Source organism: Sinohyriopsis cumingii, chromosome 13 (genome assembly GCF_028554795.1).
Source record: "Sinohyriopsis cumingii isolate HCF-2022 chromosome 13, ASM2855479v2, whole genome shotgun sequence".
In the NCBI taxonomy this organism is placed as follows: Eukaryota; Metazoa; Mollusca; class Bivalvia; order Unionida; family Unionidae; genus Sinohyriopsis; species Sinohyriopsis cumingii.
Window position 1 is genome coordinate 71,969,127 of NC_142973.1, and position 21,682 is coordinate 71,990,808.

Consider the following 21,682-nt stretch of genomic DNA (forward strand, 5'->3'; position numbering starts at 1 on the left):
CTAATATCCTACGAATTCATTTTGATTACTTGAAACAATTGGAATTGATAGAAGATTTAAGATTTTAGAATTTCATTGTCCATACTGTAAGCTCTTTTTAATTCTTTCACTTTCTACTTTAGGAAAATAAATTAATGTTTTCAATTATACAAAACTTGTTGGTTTCACTCTTTCTTGCTACTTATTTTAAGACCATAGAGTCATTACAGCCCGTTTAAGACCAGTACTCACATGAATAGCAACACAATAACATGGTACTCATAATCATACTTCTCCGATGATAAGCTCATGATTGAAACCGCTCCAGTGGCCTAGTGGTTAGAGTGTCCGCCTTGGATGTGTGATGTCGTTGGTTTGATCCCCAGCCAAGTCATAACAAAAACTTATAAAAATGGTATTAACAGCTCCCTTGCTTGGTGTTCAGCATTAAGAGGTTAGTGTTAGGACTGGCTGGCCTGGTGTCAGGATAATGTGACTGGGTGGGACATCATGCTACATGTCTGCAGCATCATGCCCTGGTGCTAAAATTCATTATCAACTGCCACATTGCGGACATCATAGCAATATGACTGAAAAATTGTTAAAGCTATGTTAAAAATCCAAATCACACACACCCATGATTGAAATGAAGTCCATCTAAGACTATCACATTAATGATAACTCAAACACAATACCAGAGTAATACTATATTTCTCTAGTGAAACAACTATGTTTAAAAATAAATCCATCTAAGACTTAAAATAGTCACATGAATAAAAAAAATGCAGCAGATTACCAGCATAATACCATATTTCTCCAATGATAAACCCATGCATGGAGAAAAATCCATCTAAGACTCTTGGTAAATTTTAGCAATTGGTTGGTTTTAACAGCACCTTTCACTCATTATTGGCTATATAATATCAAGGAAACTGGACCTTAGTGCCTTTAACAAAGTAACTGACCTGGACTGACCATGGCAGGCACAGAACCCATGACTGATTTACTTTGAGTCCAATGATCTTCCAAGGGAGCTCCTGAGCTGTTTTATTTATAGAATGCTAATTATCTATAACAAAACCATCCCCATCTTTTCAGAAGTTTTTTTGCGATGGCCCCTTGGGACTGCCCTGGAAGAAATCACTAATGGCTCTGGTACATTTTTGTGATAGTTGTCTGATGTGGTTGTTCAGTAAAATAAGAGAATGTCATGAGAGTTTACTCAAGAATTGTGTTAATTGTCCCTCAGATGTTTAATATTGCTGCTGTTTGAGCCAAGATACCTACATATCCAAATATTGGCATCTTTTTCCATTGATTCAAAGCCATTTTAAAAATCTCCATTTTGCTTTATTTATTTCATTTTTCTGTTAATTTCGCTGTACTTTTTAGGAGGAAGAGGTCCTGCGAAAATATGCACTGATTGGGGCAGCAAGCCAGCTCAGTGGATTGATGCGTACTACTATCAGTCTGACAGTTATGATTGTGGAATGTACAGGAGAAATTTCTTTGGGCCTGCCCATAATGATAAACCTTGTGATTTCCAAATGGGTTGGAGATTTCATTAGTACAGTAAGAGCATATAGTAATTTAACTCATTTCATATGTAATAAATTTTTTGTTGTGCATCTGACTGACTTGAGTATAACTTCATACAGTATTTGACTGACTTGAGTATAACTTCATACAGTATTTGACTAACTTGAGTATAGCTTCATACAGTATTTGACTAACTTGAGTATAGCTTCATATGATATTTGACTGACTTGAGTATAGCTTCATACAGTATTTGACTAACTTGAGTATAGCTTCATACAGTATTTATTTTGTAGATTCATTCTCTCAGCTGTAAGTCATAGCCATGGGGGTAATGTCTCAATTTTATTAGTACTTGGGATCCTAATCAAATTTGTAATGAAAAGCATCACTATACAGTGAATGGATTGGTGTCAGATGGCATCATTATACAGTAAAGGGTTTTGGTGTCAGATGGTGTCATTATACCGTAAAGGGTTTGGTGTCAGATGGCACCATTACACACTAAAGGGATAGGTGTCAGATGGTGTCATTATGCAGTAAAAAGATTGATGTCAAATGGCATTATTATATAGTAAAGGGATAGGTGTCAGAAGGCATCATTATACAGTAAAGGGATAGGTGTCAGATAGTGTCATTATGCAGTAAAGAGTTTGGTGTCAGATGGCATCATTTTGCAGTAAAGGGATTGGTGTTAGATGGCATCATTGTGTGGTACAGGGTTAAGTATTGTATCTGATTTCATGATTTAAGCTTGAGCTAAAGTTACACGCTCAACAAGTTGTGAGAGTACAGAGCTTGTCTTTCCAGAGTTAGGTCCCTTTTTCACAAAGTACTATTAATGTCAATGTCTGCATCGCATGGGTACAATTCTTGTTTGATAAGGATTTAAATTTATTTAAACTGCCGAAGTTTGTTTCTTAATAGGAATTGCACTTTAATGTTAGGTGCTTGTCGTTTAAATCTGTTTTCTACAACAGAAACATTTATAGCACACAGAGTTGCAATACCTCCAGTACGTTCTACTATCCTTATAATTGTCAGCCTTTTCACATGCAGAAGACGGTTACAACAAGGTGAGTATCCATTTTTGCTTGCATGGTGGAGAGTCAGGGATATACGATGTATCAGATGGATCTATGAATTGAAGTTGTTGTTGTAGGGTTTAGCGCCATTTTCCAGCATGAGATTGGCTATACATGGCGGCCAGTATAACTGGTGGAGGAAGAACCCTGGAAAACCCAGGGAAGAACCACCGACTCACGAGAAGTTACTGGCAGGCTTTCCCACGTACCCACACTAGCCGAGACTTGGACTCGAACCCACACAGACAGAGGTGAGATGGCAGTGATCCGCAACGGTGAGCGCTTTAGACCACTTGGCCACTCGGGGCCCCATGAATTGAAGTAAACTAATGATGACATTTCATCCAATTGTTTTAACAGCAACACTTTTCATAGAAAGTATTGATCAGGACATTGCATCAGTAAAGGTCAAGGTCCAACAGATACATTGCAGAACTATTTGACACATCTGCATCGTGTGTTCCATTATCATTAGATGAAGAAGTGAAGGTTAATAAATTTGATGTCATGTATTTTAATGAAACATTGGTAAGGAATGTGTTAAACATTTATATGAATGTGGTGCTGACAAACAAGAAATGTATACATTTATCCAGTGTTTGTTCATGCTGGTTGTTAATGGTTTTCTTGATGAAAAACTAAATTTTGCACATCATCAATGAATACTTGAGATGAGAACATTATCTGAAAATGACTAGACATTTCCATTCTTAATGTGGATCTAATATAACAGCATGCCTGAAGACTGTTCCTTGTTCGATGACATGGTTTTTCAAGCTGAGAGAGTAAATAAACCTAAAAATCAAGATGCATCCATGACTTTAAAAAGAAATAAAACTTGGATTAAAAATGTATTTTTGGATTATGTCTGTTAATATTTTGCATGATTTTATTGCTCAAAAAATGAATAATAGTACTAAAAATTGAAGAGCTTATATAAAATGATTGATTTAATCTTTTTCTTAAATAAAATCAAACTCAATAAATGAATGATGAAGATACATTTGATTCAAAACAATTAGAATTATTTGAGGGATTTGGGGTAGTAATATTAAATATGAAATAACCTCTTTAAAAAATTCTGTAGTCAACAGAAAAATTTCTTTGACACTAAAATGATACAAGGTATGATTTTATGACACAGAAAATTAGGAAATGGATAAAGTAGAAAATTAGGAATTGGATAAAATAGAAACTTAGGAATTGTATAAAATAGAAAATTAGGAAATGGATAAAGTTGAGCAATGGATTTATATTCAACATTCACACCAAAAAGTAAATTTGGATTATTTCAAAACTAACATTTTTGCTTGTGTTTAGATCCTCAATACTGTTCTTACATTCTGTTGAAAAATTATTTTGATTTTTTTAAAATGGCATCAAATATGACCTCATTAAACAAGAACATGAAAGAATGCATAAACATGACAGTTTATACGTACAAGTATTGTTTAGTTTGTGATTTTAAGGATAAAATTGTGTGCTCATGTTTAGATAAAACATATTGCTCTTAAAATTTACTTAAATTTCTTCAAATATTGTGCAGTCTCTAGTAAATGTATTTGTCTTTTATATGACACTGAATATATATGGATTTAACAAAGTGTAAAGAAATGTGTACAATAGTACAGTTGATATATATTTGACAGTTGTGACATAAAAGTGATTCAAGTTATTTCAAAGATGGAATTTTTTGCTCCTGTGTAGACTCAAAGTGCATCCCTGAAAATAAAAATGAGATTTTTAAAAGCTTGTGCAGTTACCAGAAAATTTATTTAGCTTGTAGATGCTGTATTTACCAAATATAACTTGATTCAGTGGAAGATGTCCCAATGCACAAAATAAATACAGCAGAGCTATTACCATCCAGTTTCAGTATTGATATTACGCCCACCCCTTTAACTCATTACACTGAATCAAATTCTTTTCTTACAAAATTTCAGAGACTACAAATGCTAATTCCTATTTTTTTTAACATCAAATTTCAATGATGAGTCCATTTTTATTTTAATGTCAAATTTCAATGATAATACCATTTTTATTTTCATGTCAACTATCCATGATAATACCATTTTTATTTTTGTGTCAAATATCCATGATAATACCATTTTTTCATGTAAAATATCCATGATAATACCATTTTTATTTTCATATCAAATATCCATGATAATAACATTTTTATTTTCATGTCAACTATCCATGATAATACCATTTTTATTTCCATGTCAAATATCCATGATGATACCATTTTTATTTCATATAAAAAATATCAATAATAATGCCATTTTTATTTTCATATCAAATATTCATGATAATACCATTTTTATTTTCATGTCAACTATCCATGATAATACCATTTTTATTTTCATGTCAAATATCCATGATGATACCATTTTTATTTTCATATAAAAAATATCAATAATAATGCCATTTTTATTTTCATATCAAATATTCATGATAATGCCATATTTATTTTCACGTCAAATACCAATGTTATATCCTAGAGATATGACAGAAAAACAAAATTCAGCTTCATTCTGGATGCAATAATAATAATAATAATAATAATAATAATAATAATGTCCTGATTTAAAGGTAACACAATTAGCTAAGAACTAATTTACCTTGAGGCCCTCATACAAAGGAATTCATTTATTTTAGCTGCATCTCTGAAGCCACTGGATATATTGGGTTTGGAAAAAGGAAATAGAGTGGGCATTTCTAATCTCAACTGGAATACTATTCCAGAGCAGAGTTCCAGAGTATTGGAAACTTTTTTTAAATAACTCCTTATTTGGTTTGGGAATTTTTCTACTGTTTGGTAGACATGGATCGCAGGTGGGGAGTATTATCAGGTAGCCTATACTGGAATAGTGATTGTAAATATTCAGGAGCACTATTATGGGATATCCTGTACATTAATTTGGCTTTTCTCAAACAGATTCGGTCTTTAATAGGTAATATTTTTAACCTACCAGCTAAATTTTGCTTTCTTTCTGGATTGATATTAGCCCATATGCTCTTTTTTGAAGATGTGCCAGCTTTGCTATGTTTTAATCATTTGATTTACCCCATACTGTATTACAGTAGTCCAAATAGGGTTGTATGTAACTGTTATAAAACATTTTTCTGTGCCTTTCAGTGAGAAAATGTCTTATCCTACTGAGAAGCCATAAACTTGAATTGACTTTTTTACTGATATGTTTGATATGTTCAGTCCATGATAGGTTATTATCTACCAGAACACCAAGTAGTCTACCATGACAGACCATTTGCAAATTTTTATCCTTCCATGTCAGACATAGTTCATCACTATCAAGATTTGTCCTTCTTTGCCGTGTTGAGATAAGTAATATTTTAGTTTCACCACTATTTACCACCATGCCATTGCATGTGCACCAGTTTTCCAGTTTATTTAGGGCCTTCTGTAAAGAAATTTTGAGTTCATGCTTTGTGTTTTGGATGTCTGACAATGTTGTCATCTGCATAGAGATCTGTAGATGATACTGAGTCTCTTAGTAAAAGTGGTAGGTCATTAATAAATAAAATGAATAGCAATGGACCTAGAATTGAGCCTTGTGGTACTCCATATCTAATTGTTTCAGGTTCAGACAGAACATTATTTATACAAACATGTTGTGTTCTCTCACTTAAGTAAGAAGTAAACCATCTAATTGTTCTTTCATCACACTGGTAGATTTTCGGTTTCTTCAAAAGGATTTCATGATCCACCATGTCAAAAGCTTTCCTGAAATCTACAAATATAGATCCTATTATTCTACCTTGGTCAAGTGCTTGAAGCCATTTATCAGTTAGGGAGATCAAGGCAGTCTCACAGGAATGTTTCTGTCTAAAGCCTGATTGATCAGGGTGTAACAGCAAGTGTTTGGTTAAACATGACAGGAAAGAGTCATGGACATGTTTTTCAATCAATTTTGACAAGTTTGGTAGTATTGAGATTGGTCGGTAGTTATCAACATCATCCTTAGAACCAGATTTGTGAATATGAGTTACTTTTGCAGTTTTCCATATTTTGGGGACAGATGATGTTGCAATACTTATATTAATTATGAATGTTATGCTATCCACAATAGCAGAGGCAGAAGATTTAATGAGTCGTGGACCAATCTGATCAAGTCCTGTAGCTTTCTTGGTATCAAGTTCACTGAGACATTTTTTAACAAAGTTTTTTGATACTGGTGGAATAGAGAAACATACCTCCTCAGAGATTTTGCTGCTGCAGAACTTTTTCAGTTCATTAAAGTTGTTTTCTATCACTGGTTCTTTTAACTTTGTGATAATGTTGGTGAAAAAAATCATTGAAAACATTTGCAATGTCAATGTCATCAGTGACTATGGTGTCATTTACAAGAAGTGAGTGAATTTTATTTGTCTGATCTTTGTGTGTTCCTCCAGTGAGTTCATTGAAGACTTTCCAAATGGAGTTTGTGTTGCTGAGACTTTTTGTTTTCAAGCAATGATTGATAATAAGTTTTTTAAACTTTTTTAATCATACTTGTTATTTTATTTCTCTATACTTTATATTGTGCATAGTTTCTCATAGCCTTGAATTGGTCTTGTGTTTTCATAGCATCTAGGATTTCAATAGTAAGCCAGTTAGGTTGAATTTCAGTCTTTACTCGATGTACTTTCAGTGGTGCATGCTCTAAGAGACTACATCCATGAATAAGTCAGTCCACACCCTTAGAGCTTCATCTATGTCATCCAAATTTTGGATCATATTCCATGGAACTTTATATAGGTCATTGAGAAACTGTTCTTCATTAAAAATTTTGAACGATCTGTAAGTGATCGTTTTGTGTGTATTTTTCTTAATTTTCTTGCATTTAGCCTTTCTTGTCAAAAAAGTAGGATAGTGGTCACTAAGACCAACATTTGGTACATTAACACAAGCACATTGTCTGGTAGGTTGGTATAAAATGTGATCAGTAAGAGTGCTTGATTTTTCTGTTACCCTTGTAGGCTCATTTACCAGCTGGACTAGGCCTAATGATTCAATAAATTCCATCCGGTTGTTCCTTATTTGAGTATTCAGAAGGTCCTTATTTATATCTCTGAGTATATATGTTTCTTTCTCCTGTGCTAGAACATTTTCCATTTGTTTCAAAAAGTTATCATTCCAAATTGCTTTGGAGGAAGGTGGCTTGTAAATGAATATGAAGATTCGTGGTATTTCAATTGATGTGGAATATGGCAGCTCTCATTGTACTATTATGCCGTAAGACATCAACAACATCATGCAGCCAGTCTCTGTCCTATTGATGTCTCTGTCTACAGCCAGGCACAATTTCATTTTTTGTGGAAAAGAAGTATTTGTATCATTGTGTATGATTGACAAATATTCAGATACTCTGAAAACACTTTCTTTTTCTTTTCTTTATATAGGGCCTGAACGAAATGATCATTGAAGTCAATGGTATTCCTTTGTTAGCTTGGGAACCCCCACCACTGTGTGATGGAATAAAAGCCAGGTACCTTGGTTTTAATTACTTAATTGGGATTTAAATTTCACTTCAATATAATTATCAATAATAGATTTTACAATGGATTTTACATGTATATAGTGACAACTCCTCAGGAAAAACACCTTTTCTATCACTTTGCATTAACCAACAGCATCAGTTCTGAGCTCTCAATGATTAAGACTACAAGATGCATGGATTTATATAAATCGGATTATTGCTTGTCTAGAGAGACCTAATCATTTCTAGTATATATAGAAATGAAATTATTGCTTGTATTACCACTCTATGGTCTTAAGCGAGGTGATAGAAAAGAGCAAAAACCAGCAAGTTTTGAAAAATTCAAATAATTTATTTCCATAGAATATAAAGGAAAAATATGAAAAGAACTTATGGTATTGCAAATTAAATCACAAATAATCCTTGATTTTTTTTTAACACATTAGCCCTAATAAATTACGTTGTGAATAAACTTGAGTGATATTCTAAATAATTTCCAACGTTGAAGGTGTTGATGTACATGTAGTCTCTAATGTACTAATGTACCATGACCTGAATTTTAATGATGTGCCAACAGTCTTTTGGTGAATCACAGTAACATAATCCAATGTTTCCTTGTTTGAATTCACTATAATTCCCAGTTAGTCTCTTTCCAAGAATGTTATTGAACACTTTACATTTCCAGAGAAGAATAACTTGAATTAAATAATTTCATCCCAAATCAAACACTGAACAAAACAATTAATTTTGCCTGAAGATCTTGTAATATGAATGAATAATTTCTAGATAAAGAATATTTTAAAAAAAACTAAGACACAAATGAAGAGCCAGGATGCAGGACAAACGTCCACTTCCAGAACAGTCCAAGCTATGATTAGACAAGGTCTGTTACTAAACTTACATTAAAGAACGAGGTAAACACAATGTCCTTGACTCAGACCAAGATAAATATGTTTCCTTCTGTTGATAATGATCCTAATATTAAACCCAGACTCACAGAGAAAAATATTAGCTATTTATTAGTTGTTTACAGAATTTAAAAAAATCAATGATTCTGGTCTGGTAGACAATTAACCTTTTTTTGACAACATCAGCTGCAGAATAATTTTTCATAATGTATATCATATAATAAATAAAAAAAAACAAACAAACAATGCAAATTAAATATACATAACACTTGTATATATAGACACTATAAAGGTTTTTAGTAACCATTGGTTACATTGAAATGCTTATTTAACTTGGGAATGCTATAAGAGGACATCAAAACAAAAAATGAGATGGGATATGTAAATTTGACAAGTATCTGCCAGTGGGTTTTAATGTGGTCACTAATACAGATTTGACTGTACTTGCAAAGCATGGTAATTAGCTTTTGAATTTGACTTGTGTATCATGAGTCAATCAATTATAACCATGAGTATTCCAAAATATGATGTGGGGGAATGTTAATGTTAATTATTGGGTAAGAATAGAATATGATTGCATGATTGGCTACATTGGCTACAATTCTGTGAGAATTTACTGACAATGTGATACCATGAATGCATTTAACAAAATATCATCTCTTTGTAGTGACCTTATGAGTCAGCCAGTGACCTTTTTCAACACAAAGGAGAAAGTTGGCCATATTTTGGAACACCTGAAGACTGGTACACATAATGGCTTTCCTGTAACTTTACCTAACCCAGATGTAAGTCCTTTCAGAGCAACACTACAGTCTGTTCTCTGTAATCCAACAAAATCTCTTGCAGTCAGAAGTGATGGATAAACATTAAATTTTTTAAACAATATTGTCTAAAATGCTTTTTTGTAAACATTTTGTAATGCTCATCATTCACAGCTAAAATTGTGACTAATTTTATAAGTGATGCTATTTTATACAGATAGGACTGGGCTATTTTTATGGATAACATAGGATATTAAAAACATGAAACAATATTATGGTTGGTTTTCAGAAAAACTAAAATAAAGTGGAATTGGATAAATATCAATAATTAAAGTAATTTGAAGACACCGATTGGCCAGATAGATGTTAATAAGGGTGGCAATGTTATAATTGGGGACTAAAAATTTAACTAATTTAAAGATATTAACCCTTTACCTCATAGAGCATAGTGACAAAGTGCAGCACGCTATAAATAGAACACCTGTTACCTAGCAGACCGCATCCGCATAGGCATGCCTGTGAATTGTTAAGCAATGTAGTGGTGTTACATTTAACAGCAGTTTTAACCATTTTACGTTTAAGGCAGACATCTATTATATATGGAAAAATTGAAGAGTAAAGTCCAATTGTTATAGCTGTGTAATTATTTTTCACAGAAGAATATTTAATGTGCTTTAAAATCGAGAGAGAACTCATTCACCGTCATGTCAGTGAGGCCGCGTGACCGACCGTAGCTGCCATTTCCCATACCCGAAATTTACACGTTTTTCATCTGCGTCTACATCACTAAGTCATCTGAATTTGATAATCAATAAAAACTAATTGCTGCTTACATAAATATCATAGCCTTTACCAAAGTTATTGAATCTTTCGGGTTGAGATTCTACTCGTGAAAACTTCGTAAGTACTGAATGAAATCCTGCCTGTGAACTGTTAAGCAATTTAGTGTATGTTACGTTTAACAACAATTTTAACCATTTTACATTTTTGGTACACATATATTATATGTGGAAAAATTTAAGAGTAATGTCCGATTGTTATAGCTGTGTAATTATTTTCCACAGAAGAATTTTTTTATGTGCTTCGAAATCTTGAGAGAACTCGTTCACCGTCATGTCAGTGAGGCCGCGTGACTAACCGTAGCTGCCATTTCCGATACTCGAAATTTACAAGGTTTTCGTGTGCGTCTATATCACTAAGTCATCTGAATTTGATAATTTATAAAAACTAATTGCTGCCTACATTAATATCAGAGCCTTTACCTAATTTATTGAATCTTTCGTGGTTGTTATTCTAATTGTGAAAACTTCGTACGTACTGAATGAAATCCGCAGCTGCCATTTTGGAGAGTGGAGATTACGACCCAGTTACTTTAAATAGCAGATATCGACCAGTGCATGAATAGCAACCACGTGATCTGACGTAATTGTCATTCGCAGAAATGAATGTAGTATGTAATAGGGGGGTTTTCCCCGAAGGTGGCGCTACGAAAACTATCTCAAAATGGCTGATGTTTACAGCAGGCATCAAAGGCGCTTCTATGCGAATCTTGCAGAGGCGTCAAAAGGCGCTTCCATGTGAATGGAGTAGAGGCGTCCAAAGACGCTTGTATGAGGTAAAGGGTTAATGCCCAGATACATATTATAAGAGTTGAAGTGTTTTACAGAGGGATACTATTCTGAAGGACTACAGATTTTAACTTATTTAAAAAGATTTATGACATTTTTGACCAGACACATGTTATAAGAGTTGATGTACTATACTGAGGGACTAAAGGGTTTAACAAATTTAATGACATTTTTGACCAGACACGTTATAAGAGTCGGTGTACTATAATGAGGGACTAAAGGGTTTAACAAATTTAATGACATTTTTGACCAGACACGTTATAAGAGTCATTGTACTATAATGAGGGACTAAAGGGTTTAACAAATTTAATGACATTTTTGACCAGACACATGTTATAAGAGGGCAGTAATCTTTGGGTGGACACCGATGTGAGGGATTAAAGAATTTAAGTAATTGAATCATATAGCTGATCAAACCAATGTTTAAATTTACAATAGTGGCAGTTTTATACTGAGAGACTTAAGTATTTGCACATCAAGTAGAAATGCATGCTTAGCTGCATAGTGTAAACTTGGGTCTGATGTCACAAAATGATTGTGGGTCTACTCTCTTTATTCTTATTATTAGGGTTACCAGTGTCAGCAGAGACCTATAGTAATAATGTTGTCCTTCTGTCTGTTGTCAGTCTGTCTGTCTGTCTGCCCAGTTCTCTAACCATATGTCAATAATTTGATTTCACTATGAGAATTTACTGGGGATAAATTGATTTCAATCAAATTTAGTATGTAGCTTTATGTTGAGGAGACCTTCAACAAGTTCAATTTAATATCAGTAATACCATACCTGTTGCTATTGCAATCAGTAATACCATACCTGTTGCTATTGCAATCAGTAATACCATACCTGTTGCTATTGCAATCAGTAATACCATACCTGTTGCTATTGCAATCAGTAATACCATACCTGTTGCTATTGCAATCAGTAATACCATATCTGTTGCTATTGTAATCATTAATACCATATCTGTTGCTATTGCAATCAGTAATACCATACCTTTTGCTGTTGCAATCATTAATACCATATCTGTTGCTATTGCAATCAGTAATACCATACCTGTTGCTATTGCAATCAGTAATACCATACCTTTTGCTGTTGCAATCATTAATACCATATCTGTTGCTATTGCAATCAGTAATACCATACCTTTTGCTGTTGCAATCATTAATACCATATCTGTTGCTATTGCAATCAGTAATACCATATCTGTTGCTATTGCAATCAGTAATACCATACATGTTGCTATTGCAATCAGTTGCACCATACCTGTTGCTATTGCAATCAGTTACACCATACCTGTTGCTATTGGAAAGCTTGTACATTTCCACAAGGAAAATACCCAGCTGAATAATGGAAATTCTGTCCTCCCATTTAAGTGAAATTAAATCTTATAGAGCACAAGATCAGCACTACATGAGAACCACTAACATCTTGAAGGGCCTGCATCATATATTTCTCAGTGGCCATATTGCAATGTTCAAGATCATTTACATGAAGATTATTGCTACTTAAAGAGCCAACAAGTGAATTATTAATCATTTAAGTGTGTGCTACATTTGTGAACATTAGGATTATGCCATGCTTGACTTTTAAGATTTCTTGAGAGGTTTTTAGATGATTGTTCATGGTATACATCTTGGCAATTTATTTTCTGCTTACTATGTGCATTAGCAGAGCAGACTGATGTGGCTAACAATGTTTCCCAAACCTTTCATTTCAGATGGTTCCAAAACTCATTCCAGTTTGGAAAAACTTTCAGGGACAAAATCTTGACCAGATCTCTTTCTCATTCCTTGGTCATTTATGATCAAGAAATGGTTTCTCAAAGGTCTAGCAAGTGCCAAGCTTTTGCTAGACCATGTAGGTCATGATCAGTCTCTCCCTCTGTGTTACAATTCTTGGTATCTGCTTCTAGCTACAAAATTCATACTCTTTCATGGTCCATTAAAACTCCCACCTTGGATGCTGAAGAAGATCAAGTGGGTATTTGTACAGGGACAAAGGCTCACTTTCCTGTGAAAACACTGTTATTATTAGAACAAAAGGCTGTTTAATTAGTGACCATAACCTTGCATGCCAACCTATTTTTAGTCACATCATTCAACCTGGTGAAGGAGGAATCTCTGTCACCAATGGTTCTTTGTTTGTTGGATGCAGTGGCAAAAACCTCCTGGCATGCCTTGATTTGTCCATGGCCTTGTCAGCGGAGCTTCTCCACCTCCACAGAGATATGGCACTAGACACTTCCAAGGTCCTGCTAGAGCACAGTAAGCGCCATCTGAGGACTGCCTTCCTGGAGGCTGAGACTCTTTCAGGGACACTCATCTCTGTGGCTAATCAAGAATTTAGAGTACTGGTCCCTTACATCCACTTCTGGCTCTTCGAAATCAGCCAAGAAGCAAAATCATCCTAACTGTTCTCATGGCTCACTAGGTAAATTCTTTAAAGTTGAGCAGCCCCAGTCAAAGCAACAACCCCTTTTCAAGCTCCCACTCAGGAAGATGGCCCAATAAGGGTGTGACACCAGGCCCAGGGAAGTAGTTCACTGGGCCTTACCAATTTTCCTAAGGACAAGGGTGGACAGCTCTAGAAATGGGGAGGTCTTCCAATTTCGAACTCTGCCATTTGGCCTAGCCTCTTCACCCAGAGTTTTTACAATGGCCATGAGAGTAGTTGCATCCCATTGGATGTTCCAATCCTCCATTATTTTGATGATTGGTTGATCCACAATAGCAGTCTAGAGTCCTTCAAGCTACACTTGTCTGTTGTTCCAGTGACCAAGCCAAACTGAAGAAATCAGATCTAAATCCATCTGAGTTTTGTCTATGTGGGGTTAGATTTTCTAATAGACATGCATGTCCTTCTCGGCAGAACAGACAAGATCCCATTAATACCATCATCTAACGTGATGAGAAAATTGGGACCAGTTTTTTATCAGAGTCCCCATGCACCAACCTGGAACCCCACACTTACCTGTTCACAGACATGTCATATTTAGGGTGGGGTGTTCATGTACACCTGGAGGGTGTAATTTTTTAGGGTTCATGGTCACAGGAAGAGTATACCCCCACGTCAACAAACTGGAAATGATGCCTTCTGAGGTGTGTCAAGCAAATTAAAGATCACTCCATGATGGTCTTCTCCAATGACATATTGGTGGCAGTATTACTTCAGGGGACAAAGAGGCACACATACATCTTCTTTCTGTGTGGAGATTTGGAACATCCTTCACTGATCATCTTCAGAAGGAATATTCCATTGAGTGTGCCAGATATGCAGCAAGTAGAACAATTTGGCAGTTTATCAAAGAAAGGAAAGATAGTTCTTATGGAATGGTCTCTGCACCATTCAATAGTAGACTCTATGTTCCAGCTTACTACAAGGGTATTAAGGCAACTGCTAACAAACTGATTAACAAACTCCCATTTTACATTTCTTCATTCCCCAACCAAAGGGCTGAGGCAATGGATGCTTTTAGCCTGAAGTCCAGGGATCATCTGTTCACTCATACCTTCCCACCCATCAGAATGATCCAACAGGTCTGACACAAGTCAGGCACTCCATGACTCAACTCATTCTGATTGCCTCTATGTGGCCTCAGCAATTGTGGCTCAGTGATCTTCTCAGTCTGCTGGCAAACCATCCCATGGTCTTACCTCAGAAGAAGAACCTGTTGCAGCACAGGGGAATGTCTTTCCCATAACAGTTTACAGGTTTCCCATTTTCAAGTTTGGCTCATGTCAATCTCTCCACAAGAAAGCTTTTGAGCCATGTTGTCAGGTGGATTATTCAGTCCAGGAAAAAAATCAGCTACTAAGGTATATGGTGCCAAATGAAGAATCTGTTGTGATTGGTATAGTGGTAAACATATCTCTGTTTGATTTGGAATTTTAATGTAGCTTTAACAATTTTTCAGTCATATTGCTATAATGTCTGCAGTGTGGCAGTTTATAGTGATTTCTAGCACTGGGGCATCGTGCCACAGACACATAGCATGATGTCCCACCCAGACACATTATCCTGACACCAGACCGACCGGTCCTAACACTAACCTCTTAATGCTGAGCGCCATGGGAGGCAGCTGTTAGTACCATTTTTATAAGTCTTTGATATGACTCAACCAGGGTTTGAACCTGCAACCTCCTGCATCCAAGGCAGATGCTCTAACCATTAGGCCATTGAAGTGGTGGAAAACGTCAATCCTAGCTGTCCTTCTGTGAGCACAGGGACCAATTTATATCCCTTCCTTTTTGAAAATAGACAATGCTTGGCTTATACTATTCATAGTTATCAAGTGTCCCTTTCCAACATGCTAAATTTAATAAAAGGCCTATAACAGATTCTCACTGAGCAGGCCTGATGAGGTATTTTGACTGTAGAGAGACAGGCCTGATGAGGTATTTTGACTTGTAGAGAGACAGGCGTGATGAGGTATTTTGACTTGTAGAGAGACAGGCCTGATGAGGTATTTTGACTTGTAGAGACCAGTGTCTTGCACTCTAATGCCTAATCTGAATCTTTCTGTTCGCTTAGTAACCCCTACCATGAACCTCTGGGTGAAACTTCCATTGAGAACTTAACCCTCAAAACAGTTTTCTTGCCTGTCTTAGCTTCTGTGAGATGAAGGAGCAAGCTCCATGCCGTATCCATAGAGTATGGCTGTATCAGGCTCATTCAGAATAATGAGTCAGTTCCTCTCCAAATTGCCAACCAAGTCTTTTTCATTTGCTTCACTCCCATTTGAAATCCCCAGTGTCAGCCATAACTGTGATGGGGATGACCAAGATAGAATTTTATGTCCAGTTAGGGCTCACTACTACTCTATCTGTCACAGGAATACTGTGTTACACTCTCTGTCCATTTGTCATGGGAATATTGTCTTACACTCTCTGTCCATTTGTCATGGTAGTTTTGTGTTACACTCTCTGTCCATTTGTCATGAGAAGATTGTGTTACACTCGTCCATTTGTCATGGGAATATTGTATTACCCTCTCTGTCCATCTGTCATTGGAATATTGTATTACTCAATCTGTCACATGGATATTGTGTTGCACTGTCCATCTGTCATAGGAATATTGTATTACTCTGTCACATGAATATTGTGTTAGACCTGTCCATCTGTCATGGGAATATTATTTCAGTATGAAAGTTGGAACGTTTTTTTGTCTTACCCATTTTAATTTTATTTCAGAATCCCAGTGAACCAGGAAAGCTTTTAGGTTTGATTCTTAGATCTCAACTACTTGTTTTGCTCAAGCACAAGGTTGGTCACCATCTCTCCCTCTTTCTCTGTCTCTGTCTTTCTCTTTTTATGTATTTATTATTATAGGGTCACCATCTCTCCCTCTTTGTCTGTCTGTGTCTTTTACTTTTATGTATTTATTTATTATAGTTCATTGTTATTAATTATTGTGGACTTATTTTCTTAGCAGTTGCCTTAATACCCTTGTAGTAAATGTATGATCTGACTTTGTCAAAACCAGCATTGATATGATACAACTTAAACATAGGATACAATTTGATATGATACAACTTAAACATAGGATACAGTTTGAAATGATACAATTTAAACATAGGATACAGTGTGAACAAAATAAAACCATTCAGCAAACCCAAATAACTTTATGTACTCGAAAGTATAATTATTTTTACAAATTACGTAATTATGTGTACTTTTCATTTGTATTATGGATGTCTGTATATTGTGGGGGTGATACATTTTATGATATTGTAATAAAAACGTGTATAAATAATCACGATAAATATTGTTATAGTATTCATAGAGGATCCATGTTGTCAGTGCCATTTAGCAAAAACAAAAAAAGGCACAAACACGATAAGCAGTGATTCAGTTGTAGATGCAGTAAGGTGCCTTCCTCAATTCAATTAAAATGATGGTAAATATGTGATTTTTTGAAAAGTCACAACAATTGATACATGCATGAATATAATAGGATACATTACCTGGTACAGATTATCAGCTCTTCCGAAGACCAAGATCATGCTTGTTGAAACAGGAGACCATTAAAAAAGGGTTGTTTTCAACAAGGATTAAATTGTTTTAGACAAAAAGATAATAATAATAATACTGGTAAGTTGAATTTAGTATGTAGAATAAATTTTACTGTGTTGAAATGGGTTCTTTCAAAAAAAACCAAGAAACAGGAATATTCAGCAGGGTTGTTTTCACAAAAGGACTAAACTATCTTGAAATTTTTTTATATAAATAATAATAATAATAATGTAGTAACTACAATGACTTTGCTGCTGCATTATTAGTGACAGTTTCATGATGTCATTTAACTTTTCAGGTTCATATTGAAGTGTGAAATGCTAAGGATTCATCATTTGAGTTTAACAGTTGAATCTTCTATATTCTGTCTGAAAAGCAGTTCATGATATTGATGGGGTTGTATTTTTATTCTAGGTCTTTGCACCCCAAGGATTGCATCAACCTTCAACTTTACGATTAAAAGATTTCACAAAATATTACCTCCAGTATTTGAAAACTGATGTAAGTATGTTTTAGTTTAACCATATGGATGTTTAACATTTTCAGATCTTGGATAAATTTCTGCATTTTCATTGGTCTAAGCATATCACATGGAGATTGGGTATGAGACCACACCTGCATTGTCATTGGTCTAAGCATGTCATATGGAGATTGGGTATGAGACCACACCTGGTCAGTAAAAACCCTACCACATCAGTATATTTCATTGGTCCAAGCATGTGACATAGAAATTCGGTATGAGACCATACATGGTCAGTAGAAAACATCCCATGCCCATATAATTTAGTGTAATGAATGTCGTCAGTTTGTAATGGCTGAGTATTTCTATTTTTGCCTCTACATTAGAATCTTATAAAATAAAGTAAATAGGGGTATTTAAGGTTATCAGTAGGGTAAATTTTGTGTCATTTGTCAGAGACCCAGTATAGAATGATATGAAAGGCACTAATAAAACATGTGACTATTATTTGTTATTGTAATTGTTTTGCAGCATAATGCCAGTATTGTTTTATGTTTGTCTTGTGTCCAATTTATATGTGTAATTTCTAATTTTGTCTAGTTTAGTTTACCCTCATAGGTCATTATCAGCATATTGCCAGTGTGTTGTTGCTTTTAATTTAGCTGTTTAATTTACATTGGTGTCTAGTTGATGTGATTCTCACTGGTCATTTCCATCTCAATTTAGCAGATTATTAATCATCTTTAATTTACATTCTTTCTGGATTGACAGAAAACCCTTGACATTTGGGCAAGATTAGCTAGTTTGAAAGACTTTTGTAACTTACAGTTTGATTCTCCTTTCACTAAAAATTGCCTTTCAGTCTGGGCTATCCTGAATGTTATGAATTGCCTTTCAGTCCTGGCTTTCCTGAATGCTGCCCCATTTCCCAAGATTTAACTGACCCATAGCCATCACACTGATTTTATACAATGCCACCCCATAGCCATCACATTGATTTTATACCATACCAACCCATAGCCATCACATTGATTTTATACCATACCAACCCATGGCTATCAGACTGATTTTATACCATGCCATCCCATTTCCCAACATTCAGCTGACCCATGGCCATCATCACACTGATTTTATACCATGCCACCCCATTTTCCAAGATTTAACTGACCCATAGCCATCACACTGATTTTATACAATGCCACCCCATTTTCCAAGATTTAACTGACCCATAGCCATCACACTGATTTTAAACCATGCCACCCCATTTTCCAAGATTTAACTGACCCATGGCCATCATCAAACTGATTTTATACCATGCCACCCCATTTTCCAAGATTTAACTGACCCACAGCCATCATCAAACTGATTTTATACCATGCCACCCCATTTTCCAAGATTTATCTGACCCATAGCCATCACACTGATTTTATACCATGCCACCCTATTTCCCAACATTTAACTGACCCACGGCCATCACACTGGTTTTATGCCATACCAACCCATAGCCATCACACTGATTTTATACCATGCCACCCAATTTTCCAAGATTTATCTGACCCATAGCCATCACACTGGTTTTATACCATGCCACCCCATTTCCCAACATTTAACTGACCCATGGCCACCACACTGATTTTATACCATGCCATCCCATTTTTGAAGATTTATCTGACCCATAGCCATCACACTGATTTTATACCATACCACCCCATTTTCCAAGATTTAACTGACCCATGGCCATCACACTGATTTTATACCATGCCACCCCATTTCCCAAGATTTAACTGACCCATAGCCATTTCACTGATTTTATACCATGCCACCCCATTTCCCAACATTTAATTGACCCATAGCCATCACACTGATTTTATACCATGCCACCCCATTTTCCAAGATTTAACTGACCCATGGCCATCATCAAACTGATTTTATACCATGCCATCCCATTTTCCAACATTTAACTGACCCATAGCCATCACACTGATTTTATACCATGCCACCCCATTTCCCAAGATGTAACTGACCCACAGCCATCATCACACTGGCTAGTCATGGTGAAGCTTTCTACTGTGTTCTTAATAATAAAATAATGAGATGAAATTGCAGTCTTTTATGGTCATTTTTCTAACTGATGTGCAGTGTTTAGCTGTTGTATGATACATATATGAGGAAAATGTGAATTTTCGTTTTTATTAATCAACAAGGTACATGTATTAAGATTTTTTTTGGTAATAAAATGTTGAAAAATGCCCAGGAAAGAAAGGGGGGGAGGCATATTCTGATTTGACCAGTGGTAGTGGCATTATTGATGATAACTTTGGGTACTTGAGGTTGAGTCTGCCATGTTAAATATTTGAATCCAAAAATATGCAATTCAATGCAGCCCTTCTACTGTCATTTGTAAAATCCATTTAATTTCACTTTAACAGGGTTATGTCCCATGGTCATACAATTTTTTTTATGTTTGTCAGGTTTGTACAAGTATGTAATTACCTACCATATTTATGTGTATTTTATTATTATAGCTGTCTTGAAGTAATATTTAAACATGTGTGCATCTTTCTTCTGAGTATGTACATATGCATCAGTGCATCATGTGTAAATTATGCCTCAAAGAAAATATCAAGTGTGTAAAAGATGATTATCATTTTGTATGTATATACTAATTAAAAATGGAAATATCTTAGCAAGATGTATTATATCAACCCTTCAGCAGATAATTTTTTTTAATTTAGTGTTCAATCAGACAATAAGGCTTATTATAAATGTTTCAAAATTTGTGTATTTTGTTTTTAATCTAAGAGATGAGTTGTTAAACAGTATTATTATCAACACCTAAACAAATGTCTTTTACAATACTGTTTATGGTGTGAATTATACTGTTCTATTATGTTATATATTATAGGCTTGAGGCCTGAAGTACTGAATAAACTTTTCTGTTCTGATCATATGTATCAGTGTATGGAAAAGTCCCTACATTTCATATGTATCAGAGTATGGAAAAGTCCCTATGCTTCATATGTATCAGTGTATGGAAAAGTCCCTATATTTCATATGTATCAGTGTATGGAAAAGTCCCTATGCTTCATATGTATCAGTGTATTGAAAAGTCTATATGCTTCATATGTATCAGTGTATGGAAAAGTTCCTATGTTTCATATGTATCAGTGTATTGAAAAGTCCCTATGCTTCATATGTATCAGTGTATAGAAAAGTCCCTATGCTTCATATTCATAAACTGTATGCATCATTACATCTAAAATACTTCTGTTGTTCTGTATTGACTCTTAATTTATTCTTTGTTTGAGCAGTAACTATTCAGAGCTAATGTTATTTGTTGTAATGTTTGATGTTAATTCAAATTTATCATGTGTTTTAAAACAGATTCAAATTCACTCATTAATTTTTTTAAAAGCTCAGGGACAGTTTCGTCTTTCATGTCAAACATAAGACAGGTTCGAAAAAACAATAAGATTTGAAAAATTTGAACAATATTTCTATGATTTTTGTATTCTAATTAATCAGTAATTAGAAAGAAAATACATGTTCTTTTAGATCACCACAGTACATTTTAAAAACCACTTGTCCTTATAACAAGTATTTTTATTTAAAAAAATTGAATCCAGTGTAAGAGCAACAAATTTAAATACATATTTTAGATTCCAAATTATGCTGGGTACTGTAGATACAGTTCTGTTATTGGAGCAATTAAATATTACTGACATATAAAAAAAGGATTGTAGATGGTGATAAATTTGCATTAATAGAAATCCTAGGTTTTTCAGGTTAGTGCTAGGTTTCTTAATGTCCATTTGTAGAGTATATACTGT

General features: G+C 34.8%; 1 pseudogene across 1 annotated transcript in view; it reads left to right on the plus strand.

Moving 5' to 3' along the window:
• The window catches only part of LOC149785823 (H(+)/Cl(-) exchange transporter 7-like), a 121,510-nt pseudogene that overhangs the window by 92,509 nt on the left and 7,319 nt on the right, over window positions 1–21,682 (plus strand). The window contains exons 17-21 of the transcript XR_016413460.1: window positions 1,372–1,551; window positions 8,007–8,092; window positions 9,659–9,776; window positions 16,571–16,642; window positions 17,807–17,893. The product of XR_016413460.1 is annotated as a H(+)/Cl(-) exchange transporter 7-like (transcript). The remainder of the gene's footprint in view (window positions 1–1,371; window positions 1,552–8,006; window positions 8,093–9,658; window positions 9,777–16,570; window positions 16,643–17,806; window positions 17,894–21,682) is intronic.